Source organism: Lissotriton vulgaris, chromosome 3_1 (genome assembly GCF_964263255.1).
Source record: "Lissotriton vulgaris chromosome 3_1, aLisVul1.2, whole genome shotgun sequence".
Lineage (NCBI taxonomy): Eukaryota > Metazoa > Chordata > Amphibia > Caudata > Salamandridae > Lissotriton > Lissotriton vulgaris.
In genome coordinates, this window is record NC_141689.1 from 1549688828 (window position 1) to 1549696850 (window position 8023).

The following is an 8023-nucleotide window of genomic DNA, read 5'->3' on the forward strand; positions in this document are numbered from 1 at the left end:
GTAACCATAACTGGCCGAAGTCATGAACAACCCCGTAACCATATTGACTGTCAGTGTATATGGTTACTCTCTTATTTTTCCCTTGCTTGCAAGCTCTTGCCAATGCAATTAATTCGGCCACTTGGGCAGATTTTATTTCACTTAAATAGGATGCTTCTAGAGTCGTTTCCAGTGTGACCACGGCATAGGCAGCACTCAACCCTCCATCCTCATGTCTCAAACAGAAGCCATCCACAAACATCACAAGGTCCTCAACAAGTAGGGTTGTTTCTTTTATATCAGGTTGCGGTTTTGTGCTAAACTCAGTTAAGTCAATGCAGTTATGTTCAATTTCACCCTCCACTTCTGCATTTTGGGTGATTGGTAACAAGGTTGCAGGGTTCAAGACATTACATCGGAAAATTATCACATTTTCTGCACCAATAAGAATTCTCTCGTACTTAGTCAGCCGACTAGGTGTGAGATACTGGGTTTTGGTTCAGGTCAACAGAATCACAACAGAATGTGGAACATATACTGTTACAGGATGTCCCATGACAATGTTTTCACTCTGTTCCAGACTAGTGCAAGTGGCAGCCACTGCTTTCAGACACCCGGGCAGCCCAGTAGTCACTGGGTCCAGAGTAGCTGAAAAGTAGGCCACTGGACGTCTAGTCAGACCATGTTCTTGTGTTAGGACTGAGAGTGCACAATTGTCTTGTGTATCACAGAACAATTCAAAGTTCTTTGAATATTCTGGCATTCCTAATGCAGGAGCTGAGCAGAGACAATTTCATTATTTTATCCAGGCTGTCATGCTTTCATCATCCCAGCTAACGGGATCATCTACTCCTTTCTTGGTCATTTTTATCAATGGTTTGGCTAAAACAGCAAATCCCACAATCCAATGTCTGCAGTATCCCACAACTCCTAGGAACATTCTGACTTCCTTCTGGGTTCTAGGTAACTCCATATCTCGAATTATTCTAATTCTTTCCGAAGTGACCCTCAGAATACCTTTTTCTATCTGGTGCCCCAGATATTTCACTGAGTTTTAACAGAACTGCAATTTGTCAGGTGACACTTTATGTCCTCCTTTACCTAAATGATTCAATAAGGCAATGGTATCAGTAACACAGTTGTTTTGACTTTTAGACGCCATTAGAAGGTCATCTATGTACTGAACCAAAACAGATTCTTTTGGCAGGACTAAGGATTCAAGGCATCTTTTTAAAATCTGATTAAAAATCGAAGGACTTTCTGTGTACCCCTGGGGGACACGATTCCAGACGTAGACATGACTGTCGAACTCAAAAGAGAAAAGAAATTTGCTGTCTGGATGCAATGGGATGGAAAAGAATGCATGGCATAAATCAATGACAGTGAACCATTCCGCATTCCATGGAATCTGGTACAGGATCACTGCAGGGTTTGGCACAATGGGACAGCAAGGTGCAACGATCTGGTTTACCTTTCGCAGGTCCTGCACCACCCTGTACTTTCCGCTAGGCTTTTTAATTCCAATCATGGGTGAATTACAAGGACTGCTCATTACTTCCTGTATTATGTTTGCCTCCAGCAATCGGTTTACTTCAATTGCAACTCCAGCTTCACTTCTGCACTCATTTTATACTGTCTGGTTTTCGGGTAGATAGCATTGGGTTTAATGGCTATTTTAACTGGATCCACATTTGCCATTAGTCCTACATCTCTCCCAGTGAAATCCCACACCTCTGGTATCACCCTTTGTTGGAGTTCTTCAGGTAAGTCGTGAATTGTCAGAGCTTTAATTGCTGCATCGGGCCTTAGCAACATTAGTTTGTACAGGCCATCCTCATCTGGGGTCTGAATTTCGACGCCTTTTGGTGTGCAAAAGATGGTACAGTTCATTTTACACAACAAATCACGTCCCAGTAGATTCACTGGACTAGAGTCACAGACAACAAATCTGTGCATTTCTTTGAAATTCCCTATAGAAATCTCCATTGGTTCAGTTACAGGGGTACTAATTATCTGATTTGACACGCCCACTACTTGGATAGCTTCTCCCGAGAGGGGTAGGTTTGGAACGACCGCTGTTCTCACAGTCGAACGTGTAGCACCAGTGTCCAACAGAAAGGTGACGTCATTTCCTTCAACCTTTCCTTCAATGTATGGTCCTGACTGGTCTACCGGTAAGGAGGCGCCAAGCACGCACTCCTCGTCCTCCCCCCTCAGGCCCCGTCAGTATGGTTCATCACAGAGGAATGTATCATTTAACAGGAATTGTGAAGTTGCTGCATTTCTCGCATTCCCTCCTTCACATACCTCGACCCCCTCATTCTGCTGAGCCTGATTCTTGTAACTAGGTCTACGAGCTCGAGACAAAGGATGCTGGTTTACCTGTTGCTGATTCTTTCGTGGCCCCTCTTTCTGCACCTGCGGATTTAAATCATTAATGGGGGCATTACCAGCCTGCAAATGTGAACACTCGTCTCTCCAGTGCCCTATCTGACCGCACCCGTGACAGGGGAACTTTTTCTTGGCCTCTTCTTTACTCATCTTTACTCGGGGTTTCCCTCCTCCCCCAGAGTTAGTGTTTGGAGTATTACTATTCATTTTACTTAACTGTTTCTCTTGTTGCTCAGCCAATTTTACTTGGGCCCACATGACCTTCTCCTTCAGGGCTTTCTTTTTGTTCTCCATTTCATCCTCGCAGTACTTGGCGTACTTGAGAACCTCATCTATGGGTTTTCCCTGCCAACAGATTTTATTATCCCTAATCCACTGGGATATTTCCAGTCTCAGACCCAACACGAATCGATAAATGAAATGGGTCATATCCTTCATTTCAATGTTATCGATTCCACTGTAGGTTTTGAACACCTGTAGTAATCTTTCATAATAGGAATGCACAGTTTCATTATGGTCCTGGGTAGTTCTATCTATTCGGGTCCAATCAGTTTCCTTTGCTGGCACTTTTCCTTTTAGGTATTGTATGACTTGATCATACTTTCTCATTACGTCTGGAGAGGGAGCTCCGGTTCGGGAGTCTCTCTCATATTCTTCACTGGGCCAATCAATTGAAATCTTGCATTAAGTCCATAAATCTACAGGAACTACAATGTCAAAGATTCCATCCAGGTCCTTCAGGAGACACTTTTGTACCTTCACAAATCGTTCAACCTGCCTGTACCACTCCACTGGCTTTTCTCTTAATTTTGGGAAGTCATTGGTAAAGGACACAATATCCTGTCGGGACCACGGGACATGTACGTATTTCCCACCTGGTACTTCTCTCATGGGATACAGTTTTTCTGCTTGGCTCTACTATCTTCCTTTTTCTTTTCCCACCTGGCCTTCCATTTATCTAGATCTCCTAGAGCCCTTTGCAAAACGGAACATTTTCCCTTTGTTTTCCACCTACTTTCTGGGGACACACGCTGCTGCAAAACGGAACATTTTCCCTTTGTTTTCCACCTACTTTCTGGGGACACACGCTGCTGCTGCTTGGGACACCCTGCTGGTCTCCTCCGCCGCCGCTGCACGTTTCCACCGGTGCACGGCCGCTGAGAGAGGAGACCACAACCCCCAGCGATCCCTGCGGGCGACCACGCCCACCACTCGTCTTGGCGCCAGGAGGCGCATTTAAACAGCGTTAGGGCTGCAGAGGAGCGGGAGCCCTTTGCAAAACGGAACATTTTCCCTTTGTTTTCCACCTACTTTCTGGGGACACACGCTGCTGCAAAACGGAACATTTTGCCTTTGTTTTCCACCTACTTTCTGGGGACACACGCTGCTGCTGCTTGGGACACCCTGCTGGTCTCCTCCGCCGCCGCTGCCCGTTTCCACCAGTGCACGGCCGCCGAGAGAGGAGACCACAACCCCCAGCGATCCCTGCGGGCGACCACGCCCACCACTCGTCTTGGCCCCAGGAGGCGCATTTAAACAGCGTTAGGGTTCCCGCACCGCGGGACTCGCGCAGTACCGCGCCGGGCTAAGCCCGGGCAAAGGGCGGTCCCTCTGTGGCCCTCAGAGGCACGAGGAGGACGGGACGGGGCCACCCCCCTAACTTTACCCCCGTAAGGTACTTGTTTAATTCTAGCCTACTTGCCCGGTTAGTCACAGTCATTGTCATCCCGAGGACTATTGTTACTGACATTACTGTTTCATATTTGAGCTGGGAGTACCAGCATGCTGATCTTTAGCCATCTTGCTCTGTGTATTGAGTGGTAACCCATTTCTCCACCTAGCTACTTGTTCTTCGTATTTGCTCTGTTCATTACTACTGTTCTGTTCAACAGACGTTAGCTCATATTGTTCTTGGACCAGTACATGCTATTACCATTATGTCTCCAAGGGGCAGTCGCAGCAAAACAGCTGCTGCAGGGGGTGGATCAGTAATTGGCCCTATATATAATTTCATAACTAAGGCCAATGATGCTATAAACCAGGGCATTTCTCTCTTAGAACGTAGGGTCTCTCAAGATCTGGCCCATGCTAAACGTTCATCCCTTGGTATTATTGCTGCCGCCACCACACCTGTTCAGGCTTTGCCCAATAACATCAGACCTTTAGTAAATGTATGTGCTGACATCCACACCATCCCAAGTGAGGTAAATTTATCAGCCTCTATTCCTTTGATAGACTCAGAAACAGATATTAGTATGGATTTGGAGAAGTCCCCAGATTTGCTTATCAATCCCACTCCTGAAGCAATATCTGTTGATAATACAAGGCAATTAAGAGGTAGACGTGAGGGTGCTATCCAAAAACAAAAACTATATGCACTGAAGTCACGGTCTACAAAGGCTAGGAAACATGGTGTGATAAAAAGAAAAACTGGGAAAGGTACCTATTCTAACTTTAATATGAATAGAGCTACGGAGACTATCCAGGAGGATGAAAGAGAGAAGGAGCAGCAGGGTGGAATATTAGACAACAATGATACAATTAATGATAACACTGAAAATGCAAACGACCGCATGCTGGAAAGGTTGGGTGAATTATTAAGTATTTACTTATCTCCCATCGAAAGTAGGCTTACTCGGATAGAAAAGCAAATAGCCGAACTGAGTATTCCTATCAAGAACCTATTCAAAGAAGGTGCTGTAAATGGTGCAACTAATCCCAGTTCTACCAAAACAGCAGGCACCAAACCTAACACTTCTCAAACACCAATCATAAATACAAATATTGCACCCAAAGTCCCCTCAGCTACATTAGTGACACCAAAGGGTCCATCTATTAGTCAACCAGCAGCTACCCTTAGTACTAACAATGCTGCCCCAGATAAAAGGAAGGACCAGAATATTAAACAATTAAATGGGACTACTGCAGGCCAACCTGTGAACCCTGCAAGTAATTCCTCCATGGCCCAACCGCCACAAAAAACAATCAGGCAAGTCCCCTCTCGCATTAACCTACCACCGGAATGTGGAGCATACGTACTGGTGCTAGTAAATGTCTCTAAATTAAGGAAGGACCAGGATGAAACCTCTACATCTCTTAAAAATAAAACCTTACACTGGTTAATTGCAAACTGCAATTTCCCCATAGATGGTGCAAGGGAGATCATAAACACTCAGCGAATGGGCTGGATAGGCCCACTCAGGAAAAAGTTCGAGGGTGACTGCGTTACGATAAGTTTTAAAAACCCTCAATGGGCAGAGAAAACACTTGCTAGCGCTCCATCACCCTCACCCTGGGAATTTAACACTACACTCCTTCCATTAGGCTATTTCTACAGACATTTGATACCTCCCGAACAAGCTATGGTATACTACCCCACAATTCCTTATCAAGATTTGAATTTTGGAGCAAGGATTAAATCACCGCTATTTATTCAGAACCAGAAGCCCAACGTTAATTACATGAATAGCCGCAATGTGCGGAACCAGGCCCCAATGTCAATCCCCATTTCCCATCTTCTGAATTACCCACAATTCCCAACCATGCACCAATACAACCATAGAGATAGGTCTTAACCGGTCCCTGATCCCTATCAGTTCACACCGATAACAGAAGTTAGGTCAACATTTAATATTCGGTACGTTATTCGGTATATTCTAATTTAGATGAACAGGACTGACTGGGCACATTGGCCAAAAATGAAATGTATGGCCAAGTTGCAGTCAGTAAACCAGAGGGACCTCCAGTTCCAGCTGTGGCTTGTCAGGACCAGAATAGTCCTATAGAAACCATGCCTTCCAACAGTATTTTGCCCATTTCTCATAACATAACCCAACATAAAACAGGGAATATTGGGAGTAGACCTGGCAAACGTTGTACTACCCATGGTTTATCAATCTTAAGCTGGAATGTTGCAGGACTGGAATCTAAGTTGTCGGACCCTGCATGGATTGAGATAATTAATGATGTGGATATTCTTATGTTTCAAGAAACATGGTCTGTAGGGAATATGTACATAGAGGGCTATCACTGTTTTAGTCTAACATCACCTAAACCCAGTTTTGGCCGAGCAGTGGGTGGCTCATTCATTGGGATCAGAATTCTGGCAGGTGGTACAATCAGAGACCTGCAGATTGATAACTTTGTAAACCTTAACATTCAAATTCTTGAGTACAAGTTAAAGTCAAAGACCACGATTTATTTAATCAATTTTTACAATAATGATTTTTATTGTGTACCGAACAAGAATTTTTTGGCATTATCCAAGGTTTTAAGTATATTTGGATGTTCTCAATCAGTAGATACTAAGACTGGCATTCTAATAGGGGGCGATTTTAATGTGAAATTAACAGAGAATTATGGGTCTGATGATCCTATTTACCCTGACTCAGTAGATCGCAGGGGAACAGAACTGTTTAAAATATTAACCGAATTTGACCTTGCTGATGCAATGAGGGTAGGGTACAATACGAATCTCCCTTATGCCCCCACGTTTATCAGCAGGGATAGTAGCTCCATTATTGATTATGTATTCACGTCACCACTACTAACAGACTGTATAGCAAAAACTTCTGTGGTGCAAACATCCTTTAGTGATCATAATCCATTGCTGGTGATTTTAAATTTTGCACCTAGTCCGATCTTTACGAATTTAAACGGGGCAAGAGATATCACACCCTCAATCGATGATCTTCGATTAAAATGGAGGGGAATTGATTGTGGGGCCATTCTAGATAGTGTACAAACGACACACCCACATCTGATAAAATCTTGCTTGTCTGCTAGTGGAAACCATGATAAACTAATTGCAGATTTTGAAGTATTATGCCTAACCATTAAAACCCTCTTGTCAGTCCCACTTCCCAAAGAACACAAAGAGCCATGGTGGTTTGACTCATCTTGCTCCCTGGCTAACAGAGAGTTAAGAAAGGCACTCTCTGCCAAACCAAGGTGCAAAGTTGTTGTTCAAGCTGCCAGGAAAAATTATAAAGATAAAATATCGGAAAGGAAGGCTAATTTGCTGTCCGATCATTGGGACTCTTTGTTAATTAGCGCAAATTTGGGTGGCAGTGGCCCATTTTGGTCCGCTGTCAGGAAAACGAGGGAAATGGGAAAAGAGCTCACACAAATTAGCTGCAATATAACAAGCGCAGCCTGGGAGAGCCACTTCTCTCAAATTTATGCAGCCCCCACTGAAGAGTATCCTCTCTCTAATTCAGGTCAATTGGATGGCCTAAAGATCTTGGACCATGAAGTTAAAATTGCCATAAGAGAGAGTTTAGGAAACAAGGCGCCTGGTCCAGATGGTCTCCCCATCGATATCATTAAACATAATGTCGACTTGTGGACACCAATACTCCTTAACATTTTTAATAGTCTCCCAAAAGCAGCCATGCCGGCTACTTGGGCTACCAGTATTATTGTCCCAATTTATAAAAAGGGAGACAGGTCAGATCCAGCGAATTATCGTCCTATTTCCCTTTTGGATAACACCCTAAAAGTTCTAGGACATATAATTTACAATAGGGTATTGGAATGGGCGGTTGGCTTTTTAGATCCCTGTCAGATGGGGTTTAGGAGCGGGGTAGGAACAGTGGAGCAATGTTTAAATTTGAAATTGATAATTGATAAATATTGCTTTGCCCGCTCATCT